Raw genomic sequence first — 17,551 nt, 5'->3', positions numbered from 1 at the left:
TCGGGCCCCATCCTGAACACCTTCCAAGTGTCGGCATTAAACACCTCTAATAACCAAGATGATCATGGGATCGTTGTGGTTTTCACGTTGACAAACATAAAAATGCCTCGTTTTTAAAGAAAACATCATTTTGTTTCTTTAGCAACACCGACCAGTTTTCTGTGATGCAGAGAGTGGGATATTTCTTATTTTTTACCTCATTAATGGATGGATTTTAATTTAAAAAAATTACGATTAGTAAAATCTGCCTGTCGAAATGCAACAACAAACACACAATGACATGCTGTGACGCTGACAGTGCTGAAATGTTGGTTCACTGAAAGGTCCAAGAGTAAAACCCAAACTGGATGACTGCATGTCCCGTGGAACCCAGTGAGAGGCAACTTCAAGGCACTTTCAACCTCGGGCCAAAGATAATCTTGAAATCTAAAGTTATTCAGAAAGAAATCGTTTACTTTATCTCAAAACCTCAGAGGTCATGCAAACAGTTCATTTTGTAACCTGCTGGTTTATTTGAAGTAATATCAGTAACCCCAGCAACACACAGCTTTTCTCAATAGACTAGAACTTCCCCTCCATGTTTTCTTGGTCCTCGTGTATAAACCTGGCTGGCAGGTTTAATAACAACTCCAAGTGTCTCTGACACAACATCTATGGACATCTGACCCCATCCTAACACCATATTAGTGATTTAAATTTTTGTTTATTGGATTTATTTGTGCAGGGCAAGTCTCAGGATATTTGTAAACATGTGCCGGACCAGATTTAGCCGGCAGCAGTCTGTGTCGGACACAATCCCACCCCTGAAACCAAACCAGGTCGGCCTGCTACCACACAAAGACTCTGACATGTAAATCTGACCATTGGCCTCCAGCCCCGAAGCCTGTGTTAAGTTATTGACTATAAATGTGCATGTGTAATGATGATGTACTCATAAATCCAGATGCCCCCCAGGAGATTTCAGCACTTGGTTTACGAGGACCTGTTGCACGGGTGGGGGGGACGAGGGGGTTGGGCGGTGCTGGTTGGCGTGGAGAGTTTGGTGCTGAGATCTGCCGTTGCCAAGATGCCAAGCGCTTCCCAATGACAGATGTGTAACAGGCTGGTTGAGGCAGTGGGGTAGGTCTGTATGCTGGTGTGTGGGAGAGGGTGTTCTTCTAATCCAATCACTCCAAGAGTTTAGTGGAAACACAAGGACTTCATTCTGAGTCTGGGTAAGCCTGCGTGTTATTATACAGGAAACAAATGGACGGGCCCCTGGCTAAGAGAGACCTGGTTGGTGGAACCTTGTTTAGAGAGACCTGGATTAGAGGGACCTGTTTTAGATGTATGCCTAGCTAAAAGCTGCCTGGTTTAGAAGGACTTGTCCTCAAGAGAAACTGGGTTTAGAAGGATCTAACTTACAGGAACCTGACTTAGAGGAACCTGTCTCAGAGAGACCTAGTTAAATGGGACTTCGATTAGAGGGACCTGCTTTACAGGCACTGTCATTAGTGGGACCTGCTTTACAGGCACTGTCATTAGTGGGACCTTCTTTACAGGCACTGTCATTAGTGGGACCTGCCTTAGAAGGCAAGGAGAGATAGTGGACCGAGAATTGTGCTCTAGGGGATCCGCACACAGAACAAACATGGGTTGGACACCCATATTTCAGTTGGGAAAGGTTGTGTTGTATACTAATAGTTCTGGAATGGTGTTATTATTTCCAGAGCTAAAGTCCGCAAACAGTCAATTTGTACATCCTCGGCTTGGTGAGAATGTATTATACAGTAGCTCCATGTTGATGGTAAGGCAAGGGGAAAGAAAGGGTTGGGTGAGATCGCCTGGTGAATGAGGGGCCTTTAAGAGTCAAATCTGCAGTAAAACGGTCTGAGCTTGGGTTTGTAGTTGGTAATCTGTTGCTGGTGAATTTTGTTTAGCCTGGCTCCAAGCTTGTGTTTGTTTTTCTTAATCTACACAATTTCTTAATCCATCTTTTTCTCAATCTACACAACTGACACACTACATATCTAGATTTTTAATTGGCTTCTCCTCTGTGGCTCATCAAAAAGCCCTATGGCCTTCTTGTGGAGGCTCTGAAGCTGGTCAGTTAAAGGCTTCCCCTTGCTGCATGAAACAGATATTCTTGATGGGATGCAGATTTCTTCACTTAACTTGGTATAGACACAGGCTCTGTCAGTGTAGTCATGTACGTCCATATTGCTGTTAGGGTCATTTTAGGGTAGGATGTAAAATATTATAATTTGGCCATTTATTTTTGTATGTATTTTAGGCATTTTTTTTTATATTTGTTTCTGACATTTGTATATTTATTTGGAAATAATACATTTGTTTGGGAATATATAATTTGGCTTCTGTTTCACCTATTTCTGATTTTTCACAATTGATTTTTGTTTGTTATGGGCAATCAGCAATTGCAGGGACTTGTCAATACCTGCCTAAGGACGTATTTCTCAAGTCACTGAGCCATTTGGTGGGAAATGTCTTCTGTACGTTTAAAGCATATTTCCATTCTAGCAATGTTTAAAGCAATCCCTGTGGAAACACTGCTCTGCTGAATGCATTTCTGTTTGTGGTTTTAAATTGAGATCCTCAAAATAGAAGCGTCTGAGCAGCTTTTTTCTGTTGGATCACAGAGACCACACGGCCAACACATTGAGAGCACATGCAAATGAAGCACACCAAATTAAACTCAGAACTGGGCCTTTACCACATTACATTCATTAAGCATTGGCGTTAACCAAGAGAAACCCTTATTCACTACCTGAGCCAGTCTCCTGGAAATGGCTGGTCGATGGCAATGTTTGCCCGTTTCACGAAAGGAGCTTAAATCAGTCTCTCCTTGTTTAATCCCTGTGTTAAATAAGCGCCGGTGGCTTTAAGTGCTTTTACAGGGCAGAATTAACTAATGCTTACTCTGCCTAGAAATATTAAGTCATGTCACCAAACATGAGTTGTGACAAGGTGAAGGGGGGTCTCAAACTGGCTTGGATTTCAACTTGTGCCGTTTCACCACTACAGTAGCCAGGTCTGTGTGTGTGTGTGTGTGTGGGTGTGTATGTATATGCACACGTTAATGTGTGTCGGTGTGTGTGTGCAAAGGCGAGTGTGTGAATGCTACTGGCCGGGAGTCCTGGTATTTTGGCTCCTGTTATGCCGGACCTCTATACACATACAGGAGGTATTTCCCCATGCGACCACAAAATCTTGGTGTGCATACTTCAGGTTGTTCACTTTACAAAGGCGGACAGACTAAAGGCCTCCATTGAAGGCTTTAATTATAGCTTTCATCCAGGCCAGGCACCGCGAGGGCAATGAGCGAACCCAAACCCGATCTTAATCTGGTGACGACAGTTGGCCACCGTACAACTCATGACATAAATATGAGAGGGGGCTGAAAACATTTCCCCATCGGGGTGGTTGTTTATTTTGTTTCATCGCCTGTTGTCTAGCACCTAGATCGGCGCGTGCTATTGGAGCGTTTGAAATCAGGGCCGTCGGAGCATATAATTGTCGCTGACACAATGCATGAATCAGTTGGTTACTTCAGCGCGGGCTTCAACTTTTTCGACTTTGGCTTCTTAACGTTAAAGTCAGCCTAACGCCCTAAAAATCCAAATTTGCTAAATTTGGTTGCCATGAGAGGCTTTGGAAACAATACTTTCAGTGAGGTCAAATACTTGACTTCAGTGCCAGTTTGCTAGTAGAATACAACACAACACATATGAGATTGGGACATGCTAGATTATCAGTGGTATTCGCATTTGAGTTGTTTTTAGTTGTATTTGAGTTGAATTCAGTTGTATTTGAGTTGTATTCAGTTGTATTTGAGTTGTATAACTCTTAATGTTATTTGTACCAGAAGCACAGCCACACTTCCAAACGTACGAACGAAGAAATTTTGAAGTAACTTGCGTTTTTACCACTATTCCATGTTTCATATTATAATAATATTGCATGAGTCTGTGATGTCTATTTGTGGTGGTCCTTATTGTTCAAATAACATTCATGCACTTCCACATGCATTTCCATTGTACACTCTATTATCTAATTGCATGCTGTCCTGATTTAGGAGGCTTTGTTTTAAATTGAGTCTTGATAGAGTTGAGATTCAACCAGAGAAGAACTCTCTGCGGTGTCTTTTGAAAGCGGCTCCCTATCGACGCTATAATGGATCCAGGCTGTTGCCGGTTCACTACTCTCCCTTGGGGGAAGGTTATTGGCTTGTAAACTGTGTAAAATGTATGGTAATGCCTACCTTTGCTATGCATTCGATGTCTTTAAAAAAAAAACACCCACCCCTATTAGACTTTGGTCATTTCAACAAGTGAACATTGGTAATGTCACTCAAAATAGCGCCGTTAGGCAGTTACACGTTCCTGTCGAGTACAGTAGTCCAGGGGCGATGCCTTAAAGCCGAGTAGCAGTTATCTCTTACAAGGGGTGTGTGGACTGAAAGAAACCGATGGAGTAATTACTGTTAGCGACTTGGCGTGTGCACGCGCACCATTTTGAATCTCAATCTGAATGAATCAGTCACAGGTTTTCTGGACCAGGTCCAGGCTTCAAAACTTCTATTACCACAGCTCTGACGGGGAGTCTCACCGTAGCCAAAAGGGCAGTTACAGCCGTGGAGCACCGGCATTCTCCATAATCACCACTGCAAGTCACCCAATGACCCCCGTCCAAATCGGTCGTGATTTCAGAAAAGCCCTCCGCTTCCAGACGCTCTGATTATCCGGCTAGATAAGTGTCCCCCTCCCCCCCGAAAATGACTGCTGTTAGCAGCAGTAGCTCCGCAGTGATTTGCTGCTTGGTTAGAGGGGAAAGAATAACAGCCGCTCGCCCTCAAGTATGTCTAAGGCCACGTTGGCCTTTTGTTTGCTTTTCTGGCGTGAGCTTGGCAGTGGTTGCAAATCACACACACCCAAATACACATACCGGCGTACGTGCATTGCACACGTGCGCACACACGCACAGTCACACACAAACCTCAATCCCCTGAGAAGTTTTGTGAAATAAACAAGTGGTTGCTGGGCGAGGCCTTATCTGTCACAGTCTGGTTCCTGGGTAATGACCAAACATAACTGATCTGGTTGAAAAGTGGAGGGGGGAAAAAAAGACAAACCGGCAGGTATTGTGCACGGCTTCCACTTTCAGAGGAAGTAGATCGATCAGGATAAGGCAGTATGTGTCGATTGCCGATGGGTATCAGAACCTGCGGCTCAGTAACGATTTGATTAGAAAATCGTATTTCTGATGGTGCCTGCCGTTGTTGTGCCCATTCAAAGAAACAAAAAAACGAAATTCCACTGCAGACGTGAGGAAATAATTCCAGATCCGCTAAGATCCAGGTGATTTCTCTATCATCGGTGAAAGATATTGTGGTTTTGATGACCGTATCATATGTTTCGTCACACAAAGGATAGGATAGACAACTGAAAAGGACATCATTTCTACTTAACGCAGTAGTCACCAAACATAGCCAGAGTGAGATTTCTCTCCGGATGTATAAATCTAAAGCATCAGGCCATCATTTCCACTCTCCACAGGGAAGAGGAAGCCCAGTGACCGGCCAGTGGAAGCCTGTGGAGTGAGTTGGAACTGGGCCGACGCTCAGACAACTTTCTTATCGATGAAACATCTGATGTCCATTTAGATTTCTCTTCCAAAAGCTAGAATCCTGAGTATTTGAGACTTTACTAGTGTTAAAAGCTGAAAGAAAGGGGGTCGTTTAGGAGGGCTGGGTAAAATGAGTAATTACACGTGTATTTTACAGAGCAGCCGACTCATAACAGAAACATTCTAGAATATATTAATATTGACCAGTATGAGTTTCCCTGTGCCCAGATCCCATCCTACGTTCAACCCAGTCGGCCTCAGTATTCTCCTACTGGAAACAACAACCTGTGGGTTATCTTGGTTTAGCTGTAAACATTGTTGGCAGTGACAACCAGGGGTGTTTAATGCCTGCTTTGGCTGTGTCGAAATGTCAAGCCAAAATCAACGTTTGTCAGATGTTTATCTTACACCCCCCCCCAGCCCCCCCCCCCCCCCCCCACCACTGGTGGGAGACACAACTTTTGACTCTTTTTTCATTCGATTTTGAACTTCTCATCAAAACTACTTGCGTTCAGTTGTCATTTCATTGCTAACTGAGGGATGACGGTGACTCTACTTAAACAACATATTACACATGCAGCCCAAAATGGGAGCTTTTTTAATTATCTTGTTCATTGCAAAACTGCATCTTCAATCAGGTTTGTCTCAGTGAGATCAACAATCTCCCTTTCAATAGAGACCTGGCAACAACATTGCAAACGCACAACGTTTTGGAAATAAATGCAACATAAAACCCAGAGCCATACGACACTATGTGAAAAACACACATTTGCACATTTAGCAACAGGGTGTGGGGAAAATCTGTCCTGGGGGGGACAGACACTGATTCAATCAAATTCACAAGACCTTTGTGAGAATGCCATGACACAGGTTATATTCACATTTTCCACGTGTTTCCCAAGTGTAGGGACCAGTACAACTTTGTGTCAGCATCGACTCCTCTTGCCTTCTCTTCTCAGTTTTCCGAGGGTGCTGTGTGTCACCAACAATGCGTAGTAGAGAAACAGCTGCTCCTACTGCCGTTCGCAGCCAGGGCACGAATCGACGCACGGCCCGACAAAACCCCACCACATCAGCCGCCGAGGTCCAAAGTGTACGCAGCTGGAATCCTACAGATTAGAAGGAAGCAGAATTGAAATAATAAGGCTGTTGTTCATTTTTCTTTTCTAACGACCTGCTCGGTATACATTACAGGATAATTAGCATTGTCCCCGACAGGCATAGTCGGCTATTTGCATGAAATTTCCAATGTGGGAGCAATTTGAGCATCCAATTGGACAGATCTTAGTATGGGTTGTGCTACTGATCTGCCCATGAACGCAACTGTAAATGTTTTCATGTATGTCAATGGTTGACTTGTTCACGACTGCTTCTGGTACTCTGCACAACTCGGCAAACAGTATTTGAATCCTAAGAACATTCCCACAATACGAAAAGGTGTCTATCAGCATTCGTGGGAAGACAGGGCTTTGTTTGTACTACGCCGGCGCTTATGTTAAACTATTTCCCTGCACCGTCTCCGTTATGAATAATCTTTGGTTCTAGATTTAAGAGAACACATTGGTAAACCAGCAGTAGTGAGATTGGTATGCTACGCTCACAAAACTTTTGTTGTGACACACACAAGATCACAAGGTCCAAACAATGTCAGGTGTAAGGTGTGTTGAGAAAAGTTGACCAAATGTGTCAGACTTCAACTACCACAGAACTAGCGAGTGAATGTCCGCACATCCCCATGAAGGAAGGCTTGGAAAACCTTCTACTGTTCTACTGTGAATACTCTCATTTACAGCGGATTATCGGTGGACTGTGAACGGCTCTTTTACTGAAGATAACCACAACGGCTCCACAAAGACTTCCTCCGAGGGGAGAAGGTAAGATTGCTCAATGTTCAAGTATGTTGTTTTGTGACAACAGGGTAACAGGTCCTTTTTCCTGAATGTCGAGTCGTCCTTCTGAGACCCCTGAGTAATTCTTTCCACTGATTTTACTGGTGTTTTTTCTGTGATATCAGTGGATAGGCACTCAACCTACGACACTGCATTGACAGCGAACCCCTGCTGAACTCTTGTTCATCCCTCATGTGTTTCGCCAAGTCGTTCTCTAGCTTTCATTGTGTCATCGTGAGCAGGGTCGCAGGGGACTAGACAGAGAAGGAATGACACCTCCAAGTGGGATTTCATCAATCAAACTGTACAAATACATAAACATCTAGCAGAAGGCGATAAAGCCAATACCTCGCACATTTTAACATCTCCTCTTGGATTAGGGTTTCCTTGTTTAGTGCAACAGGTTTCTTTCATTCATGGTTCGAAAGAGGTTGACGGATGGATGGATGGACAACATGCACCTTAAGTATGTACTGAATCCCCTGTGGTAATGATGCCACCTAGTGGACAAAAGAGAAACTGGGGATTCAAATCCTATGACTGACCCAGACAGTTTCTATTGCCGTTAGACTTCTCAACACTTGGACTTCACTGTTATGTTATTGTGGGGAAACCGTCACGCAAGCATTACAGTGAATTGTCCTAATACCTTCTGTTTCCTGTTCATATAACACATAAAACCTGAAAAGTGGCTGTCCCAACCCTCCAGGAAGACAGCCTGTGCTCAGGCCAGTCAAAACCTCCCTCTGTGCTGACTCCCCAGTGATGGAACCAGCTTCTGCTTGGACCTAGGACAGCAGAGTCCCTGCCTGATTTCGGAGAACTTCTGAAACCCTACCTTTGCTCACTATGCAAATCGAGCACGATTTATAACGATAACAGTAACTTTCCAAAAAAAAAAACAGAATAACTAGTAGCAACTCTTCTCCTCCTTTTCTGCCACCTCCCCTCTTTCTCCTGTTTCTTCTGCTCCCACCTTTTTCTCCTCCTGTCCTTCACTCGGAGGGGCATGGAGTCGGGTTGGCCGTTTGGCAAGCGGTTTAGGCCCTAATCAGTCACGGTTGGTTCCTACAGCCCGGCAATCTACGGTTTGAATATTAATGAACCGTGAACAGCTTGACAGATGCAGATCCTGAAGTCGTTTAGCAGCGCGGCGTCATGGATACCAGGTTACAGGTCCCGATATTCGGTAAATAGGTGGGAATTGGATCCAGAATGGGCAGCAAAATGTCAGGCCCTTAAATCATGTACACACAATATTGAAAACACATGATCAGGTCCCAGGTTGGTTTGGGGAAATATCTGGAAACCAATTCAGAGTTTTTTCCCTACTATCTGACTTGATTAATTGTGTGTGTGTTTTTATGTGTTGTGTGTTCGTTTTTTCAGACTCTTTAAGCCAGACTTTCTGTCACATCTTGAACGCATTGCCATGCGGTGAGTAGCAGGGGCATCTATGCAGGGGGTAAGCCTTTATGCCAACTGACGTTTAAATTTCAAACAGGTGACCGACTTGGTGTCTGTGTTTTTGTCCCCCACGATGAAATTGGGGAGGGCGACATGGATCTTACTCCGTTGGCACCGAATAACCTACCTGCATGAAATGTGATATGGCACCATCTAAAGACATAGATTGCTCAACAGAATATTTTTCTGAATAGTAGGCCTAATAAAGAAAACTGTCCTGATATTGACTAAACTGATATCCAGCCTTTACAAAATTATGGCATCATTTGTGGGGGACGACATATTAACCATTTCCTTATTCTGTGTGTGTGTGTGTGTGTGTGTGTTTCTAGTTTAACAGATGGAATAAGGACCAGAAGTCCTCACAAGGATAGTAAAAGATGATCAAACCTTCCTAAGGCAAGTGTTGGAATTTAAGTTATTTAAGGTTTAAGCATTACAGGTTAGGTTTAGGATTAGGCATTAACGGCTGGGTTACATTTAGATCTTGTTAGATCTTGGTTAAGGTTAGGTTAAGGTAAGGAAACCAGAGCCATGCAGTCTGGGTGAGCAGGTTTAGGGTTTTAAAAGAAATATAAATCTACCACATATTTGTGTTTTATTGATTTATATATTGTCATTATTGATTTGTTAACAGTCAACAACCCTTTGATTACTCCAGAAAACGTCATTTTGATGTAATTACATGAAATGTGTGCGGAGGCAGTGTATTGGCCTAATCACTCTCCATCACTCCAGCTCCCTCTAGAATCTGCAGGCTCTGCTCCTCAAAAGGGTGGGGGTGTGGATGGGGTTCATTTGTAAAATAGTCAATTGAGCACCAACAAAAGTTTGGCTGGTTTTCAGGCATTTAGAGCTGCTCTTGAGCAGTCGTTGGTCTGGACATTTTTTGCTTAACCTGGCACCACTGCCTGCGAGAACGTCTACAGTAGTGATGGCCATTCAAGGCTTCATTACCATTCTTCTAGCAGCAGGATATTATGCTAGCAGCGCTAACTCAGATTTTCTCTTTCAAAATGCATTAAGAATGCAAAATGCAAGATGCATTGCATAGCCGTTGGAAGTTGGCTCCGCTGATGAGATTTAGAAATAAGGTTTTGCTCATGCAGTTGTCTGCTACTCGCGCACTCAGTTGCTTACTTTGGGAGTCATGCAGATGAAACAGTGAAATGGGTTATGTAAACGGGCTGCGATCGAGGTAGGAAAATATTTTTTTGCGTAACGAATTGTCCAAGGCAGTCTCAATAGATAGGTCTGTGCAGTGACACTGACAAGGAGGGACAACCAGGAATGTTGTCCCAGGCCCAGGCATGGTGGGCCCATTTGGCAGGCTCAAATAAAATGCATTCTTAGTCACTCAATGTTAGTATACAGTACAGTGTTTTCTGGTCCACACCAGAATAGAAATACACAACTGTTTGTAAGGGCCTAACATTTAAAAAACCTAGGTTGAAAATCAAACCCTCGTTAGATACCACAAATGACAATTCACTGCAGTTCAGTACAAAAACAAAACTCTGGTTGCCTTTAAAAGACTACACCAAAAAAAGCCCAGCACTCAACTTGGATCTGCTACTATTCTAACTCTCTAAATCTCTAAAGGCTAGTTCTGGCCCACCTTAATTCCTACCTGCCCCCAACACTGGATCCCTACCAGTTTGCCTACCGGTTGAACAGGTCTACAAAGGATGCAATCTCCATGGCTCAACAATCTGCCCTGACCCACCTGGACAAAACCAACACCTATGTGAGAATGCCATTCATAGACTTCAGCTCAGCATTCAACACGGTCATCCCCTCTAGGCTGGTCAACAAACTCCATGACCTGGGGATCAACTCCTCTCTCTGCAACTGGACTTTGGACTTCCTAAACAAAAGACCCCAGTCTGTAAAGTTAGACAACTTCACCTGCTCCACCCAGATCCTGAACACTGGTGTTCCACAAGGCTGTGTGCTGAGCCCCCTCCTGTACTCCCTCTTCACCCATGACTGCCTCCTTGTACACAGTTCCAACACCATTGTCAAGTTCACAGACGACACCACGGTGGTAGGACTGATCAGTGACAATACAGGGAAGAGGTCAAGCGCCTGGCGGCATGTTGCGCTGAGAACAACCTGGCCCTCAACGCCAAGAAAGGAGCTTGTTGTGGATTACAGGAAGTCTAAAGGCTGCAGCCTTGCACCAGTTCTCATCGATGGTACTGAGGTGGAGTGTGTCCACCTTCAAATTCCTGGGTGTCCACATCTCCGAGGACCTCTCCTGGACCCTCAACTCCTCACCCCTGGTCAAAAAGGCACAGCAGCGCCTGTACTTTTTGAGGAGGTTGAAGAAAGCCCACCTGTCCACCAAGATCCTTATGAACTTCTACCACTGCACAATCGAAAGCATTCTGACTAACTGCGCCACAGTGTGGTTTAGCAGCTGCTCCATAGCCGACTGGAAGGCCCTGCAATGGGTGGTGAAAACCGCCCAGCACATCACTGGTGCCCAGCATCCTGCCATCACAGACCTCCAGCGGAGGCGGTGTCTGTGCAGGGCACGCAGTATCATCAAGGACCCTTCATACCCATGCTACAAACTGTTTGCCCTCCTATCATCAGGCAGGTAGTAAAGGTCTCTTTGTTCCCTCACAAGCAGGCTCAGGAACAGTTTCTTGCCATCTACTGTAACCCTGCTGAACTCTGTGACCATCACTTATCATACCCCCCCGAACTTGTTGCACAACTCCCTTGTACTACTCCTGATAATAGACGTTTTCAGTGGTTACAGGTACGTGTCTACCTCAGGAACCTCACCGCTGCTATCCCTGCATTTCAGTGGCACATACACCTTGTACTTTCAATGTTCGTCTTTGCACATTTATAATTGCCACTGTGCCTGCATTTTTTACAGTTGTTACACACACGTCTACCTTGATCGGGATCTCATTGCTGCTATCTCTGCATCCCGGGTGCACATGCCTCCTTAATACATCACTCTTTCTTTTGCCTCATTTGCACATCTTGAATGCCATTTTGAAATTGCCATTTGTACCCAAACAACTATTATCCCAGTTGTAACGTACACTATACCTAATACTTGTAAAATGTCTGCATGCTCTATTTGCCTTATTGCACATTTAGCATTGCTCATCTCCACATTCCACTGGTAATATACATATACTTAATACTTGTAAATACTTGTACATTTTCTGCCCTCCTCTATTTGCCTTATTGCACATTTAGTATTGCCATTTGTACTGCATTTGCCTTCAATGCACATCTGAACATTCCACTGGTAATATACATACATTTTATACATTTTATACTTGTAGATTTTCTGCCATCCACTATTTTCACTTCTGGTTAGAGGCTAACTGAATTTCGTTGTACTGTACTTGTACTGTTCAATGACAATAGAGTTGAATCAACTCTCATTTAATCTCACATTCTACTTTCACAACAGCTAGTCTGATCAAACCAGACGGAACAATGCGTTCACCAGCGTTTCACCAGAGATTGGGGTTAATTAGGCTTTAACCAGGCTTGGCTACGGCAGCAGGCTGTTCATTTTGTCACAAGCACCTTCACAACGACCACAGGAGCGTCTGCTGCGATCTGTATGTGACTGACAAAAACTTTGAAATGTTGAAACGTTGCGCAAAGAAAGGGAAACTCTGAAGGAGCCAGGGAGAGATCGAATGACAGCCTTCCCCGCCGAGAGGATTAATGAACAGCAGCGCAGGGCACCCGCGTGTTTTAGTTTCCTGAACGTTCACAGAAATGGATGGAAGGATGAAAGCGATTGTGGGTAATAAAACCTCTCCTGACTCCGCGGTGGTTGGGAAGTCGGGAACCACAGCACTTAGGATGTTTGACTTTTGTGGCCATTTAATAAAACATTTAAGATTTTATTACTGTTATAACACCACAAGTAGTGTCCTTCCAGAGGGTTTGAATGTCTGGATTTTGAGTGTATACTACAACATGTACTATCCTGAAGTATTCATGAGGAAATGGAGACATCTGAATTTGTTTGTTAAGAAGGCATGGTTCCTACAGATTTGGTTGACTTAATTTTGTCTAAAATAAACTTTTAGTTTATTTTATTTATCCTTAAATAATATATATTATATATTGGATAGTGGTTGCCACACAACCTGCACAAAAAGGCACTCTTTCTGATTAACACCCCAGGCCATTCAGTGTAAAGTTTCTACATGACTATCAAAAAGATTCCTTTATTAGTCATTGTGAATATGACCTATTTGACGATTTTGAACACAACACAATAAAAAGTGTTGACAGAGAGCCATACCATAAAAAAACCATTGATATACAACTACTGACCTGCAGTTGCACACCAAGTACCTCCTCACTACCATTATGGAGGAGTAGCAGTTACTCCATGCAAAGACAAACACGTTGTTTGGCCATGACCCGGACAGACAGTGAACATGTTATACAAAACACAGGCAACGGTAAGTTGTCCAACAGGAATCTGCGTCCCTGGAATCAAGAAAAGACAGGTTTCATTCCAATGTCTGTGAAAAACAAGCCCGTGGAGACAACGCTGCCATTCAAAGACACAATGCTCCATTCATACAGAGGAATGGCACTTCCCCAACGCAGTGTATGTTCATACAGGTGAGGCGCAGGCTCAGCCAGAAGTGTGTTCACACATTTCTCCTCAGGTGTTGGTATTGCGACGCAAGGGGAATGAGGAATGAATGTGCTTTTGCATGTTTCGGTTTGACAAAAAAAAGTTATCATGCAGGGGCTTTTTTTTCTCAGTTACAAATTAGACATCTGTCATTTGGCTTGTTTTCTGAGGAGGAGCTGACATTTTAATCAATCAATCAATCAATCAAATGTATTTATAAAGCCCTTTTTACAACAGCAGTTGTCACAAAGTGCTTTACAGAGACACCTGGCCTTAAACCCCAAGGAGCAAACAACAGTAGTGTTGGATTTCAGTGGCTAGGAAAAACTCCCTAAGAAGGACGAATTTTAGGAAGAAACCTAGAGAGGACCCAGGCTCAGAGGGGTGACCAGTCCTCTTCTGGCTGTGCCGGGGGTGAGATATTAAGAGTCCAATTGGAATAATTTATACATTTCTCTGGGCTAAATCCAGAGTCTATTTGATTTTAGACTAGGTCAAAAGTATGACCAGGTGGACAAGGACAGGGACAGCAACGGGCCCACCAAACCAGGTACTCTGCAGGTGTGGACCAGGACCTCATCTCCTCCTAAAATTTAAAACTGGAGGAGACTGAGAAAAGTTAGAAAGTGCATTCCTCATATCCCCCAGCACAATAATGTAGCAGCGTAACACCTTGGAACTGAGACGGGGGGTCCGGCGACACTGTGGCCCTACCCGGGGGAGGCCCCGGACAGGGCCCAACAGGCATGAAATCAATCCACCCACATTGCCAGGCATCAACCAAAGGGACACCCACCAACCGCAGCCCCCCATTTTAACATTTCCTTAAAGATCCAGGCTGGGACTTTTGGGAATAGCATATTATTATTTAAACCAACCATGCTGGGCTGGATGTGTAATATGTTCTTAATGTGTTCATGATATATAAGTAGAATCACTAGCATCCCTTAAGTTAGCCATGAAATTCACAAACATGACATAGCATACTATCTTAGGGGACCAGTTTTGTCTTAACAACCCAACTTTTCTTTAACAATATATTTATTCGTTTTCAGCTTGCAAATCATAACAAATTATAGTAAAACACAGGAAACATTTTTACACCGTGTTCGCCCTTAATATGTTCTCCCTTAATAAATAAAATGTGATCACTCATTTTAATAATGTCTTGCCAAAGGGATTTCACTTTCACCTCTAATGGGGAAGCGACAGGTATATCTAATTAATGGTTTTGAGATGAGGATAAAAAACTCCTAAGTTGAAGATATTTGAAAGAATTATTCTTTGGAATATCGTATTTGGTTGATATTTCTGCAAAGTACTTTTTCTTCACTGTACATATCTTGAAATCCTGGATTGCATTTCCCTGGTTTAAAGTTGACATTACCCCAAATAGGACGTGACCAGGAAAAGTGTATATTCAAATAAGTATCAAACCAAATATTAACCGTATTCAATACAATAGGGTTTCTCTGTATTTTTTCTCAGGTATCTGAATACAGACATAAGTGCAATGGTAACCTTGGGTTAACAGAACAAGACTCCGAATCCATCCAAGTAGGAGGGCTTTCACATGAGAAATAAAACATGATGGACCACAGTTGAGCTGCCCTGTAACACCATTGGATGTTTGGACATTTGAGACCTCGCTTATATGGTAGATATAATAAAGATAGACATGGTCAGACAACAACCCAATATTTAAAACCAATAACACACCTTCAAAGTGCCTGTTAACTCAACATCCAATGTTCATGTGATATATCCGTTAAGTGTCATCCTAATCACCCATCAAGATATGGACCCAAATAACGGCATATGATTGATGCTGATTCCTCTTTAGCTTTGTTGCCTCCTCAGACCGTGCAGCTGATGATACATTAACAATCTAAAAACCTCCAGTGACTGGCAGCACATAGGTATTTGCATGTGGCATCTGTCGAGAAACACGTCACCACAGCAGCCGCCAACAGTAGTGAATCCATGTGCTGTTTAAAAAAATGTCACGACGCACGGCTGTCCAACGATCAGAGCTGCACTAGTGAACGTACATGCGCACGGCCAATTTATTGCTTGATTGTATAGCATGGGGTCGTACGGCCTGCAGAATCAGCTTCCCACCAACGCCTCCAGTGGAACGACAGTTTGCAGGTTCCAGAACCTCCCAGAGGCAGTCAGCAGGGTCCTCTGTGCCTCTGGACAGCTGCCTTCCACCAGGAGCTTTAAGGAGGCCCCATGAGAACATATAATTGGAGCAACATATATTATAATTGCAATGTATGTTTATGATAACACTTCCACTATTATTATTGTAGCTATCAATCTACTGAAATAACAGATTTTTGTAAAAGATTGCAAATTAGGTTTACCAGACCTTTAAGTCAACTTTCACAATGAAGTAGGTCTGGAAATGGGAAATGTTTTCACTGAAACAATGCGTATTGCTTTTATACTCTGAAAACAAAACACGGGTAGTGGCATGTGGTACTAGGTTGCCTAGAGCATCTGACCAGTAATCACAAGGTTGCCTGATTGAATCCCTGAGCCAGCATGATGAAGCATACATGTATGTATGTCATTCTGTCCCTGAGCCAGACAGTTAACCTTAATTGCTCCCAGGTTGTTGTTGTAAATAGGACCGTGTTCTTAGTCATCTTAACCAGTAAATCAAGGGATTAAAACCGTAGCGATAAAAAACACGAATCTGCCTGTCATTTCGTTAACGTGTGTCCGCCCACAATTGACAAAGATTTGTTTCTTTTACGATCGCGTGGCCATAAATGTGTCATCGGCCGTTTGCATATTCACTATGTTGCCCTGAGGTGTGGGTTCATGCTCTCCAACATCGGCTTGCAGAGCAGTGCCTGTTCCCCTCCGAGGTGTCTTCACCGTGCCTATGTAAACAGTGTTGTTTTAACTGCCCGTCTGCAGCCAGTTCCAGAGACACCGTGTTATTGTCTCAGCTGTATCAGGTGTTAGTGGATGAGAGTGTAGAACAAACACTTTAGCATGTTCTCTTTGTGAATTGTTTCCAAGCCTTCGGTCTGAGATGCAGAGTAGTTCGCAAAAAGGAAATCAAATGAACTCCCGCCCTTCTTTTGATTTGATCAAAACAACACCAAATAAAGGTCACAACAATTACTACACATTCATTACATGACACTTTTGTTAGTACAGAACATGTGACCGGCAACACATTTCTGTGTAGCTTGCATGGTACGAGCGTGGTGCTTGCAACGCCAGGGTCGTGGGTTGAATTCCCACAGCAAGGCGGTATTTCAAATGTTAGTTATTGGATTTCCAAATTAAAATGAACCTCTCAGTCACAGATGGACACGGAGCCAGGTATCCAACTGGATGTATGAATCCGAATCAAAAGGTAATCACTTCCACTCCATACAGGGAAACGGAGCCCTGTGGCTGATCAGTGAAAGCCTACATGGAATGAAGTGAACCAGATCATCTGGTCTCAATACTGTCTTCTATTCCAAAAAGTAGAATATCTTACGATCTGAGGTGACTACTTGTCTTTAGACTTCTTTTGTAAAATACTTCAGCCAATGTGAGTTATTACATACGTTTCACATAAAAGCTTTTTTTTGCAAATATGTTTTGCTGAACACACAGACAGACGAGTGGTGCAATCTTACCACCATCCGCTGTTGCGTTGTAGAGGGTCTTTCTCCAGATCTTTCTGTGATAACTATGATAACCACGTCGTCCAGGGGAGTTGGGATGCCCCCATTTGCTCTCAGAGTGCTCAGAAAATCTCTGAAAATAGTATGACAGGCCACAAAACGTATACATTTCACATGGGAACTGGAACGATTGGCTTTGAAATTTCAGAAAAGTCCATAAAGTATGTAGATATTGTTTCATCATAACCTCAACATTCTCATAACATCACGCAAACTGACGCTAATAACATAAT

Source organism: Esox lucius, chromosome 15 (genome assembly GCF_011004845.1).
Source record: "Esox lucius isolate fEsoLuc1 chromosome 15, fEsoLuc1.pri, whole genome shotgun sequence".
Classification (NCBI taxonomy): Eukaryota; Metazoa; Chordata; class Actinopteri; order Esociformes; family Esocidae; genus Esox; species Esox lucius.
The sequence above is the reverse complement of the archived record's forward strand: the minus strand, read 5'-3'. Positions refer to the sequence as shown.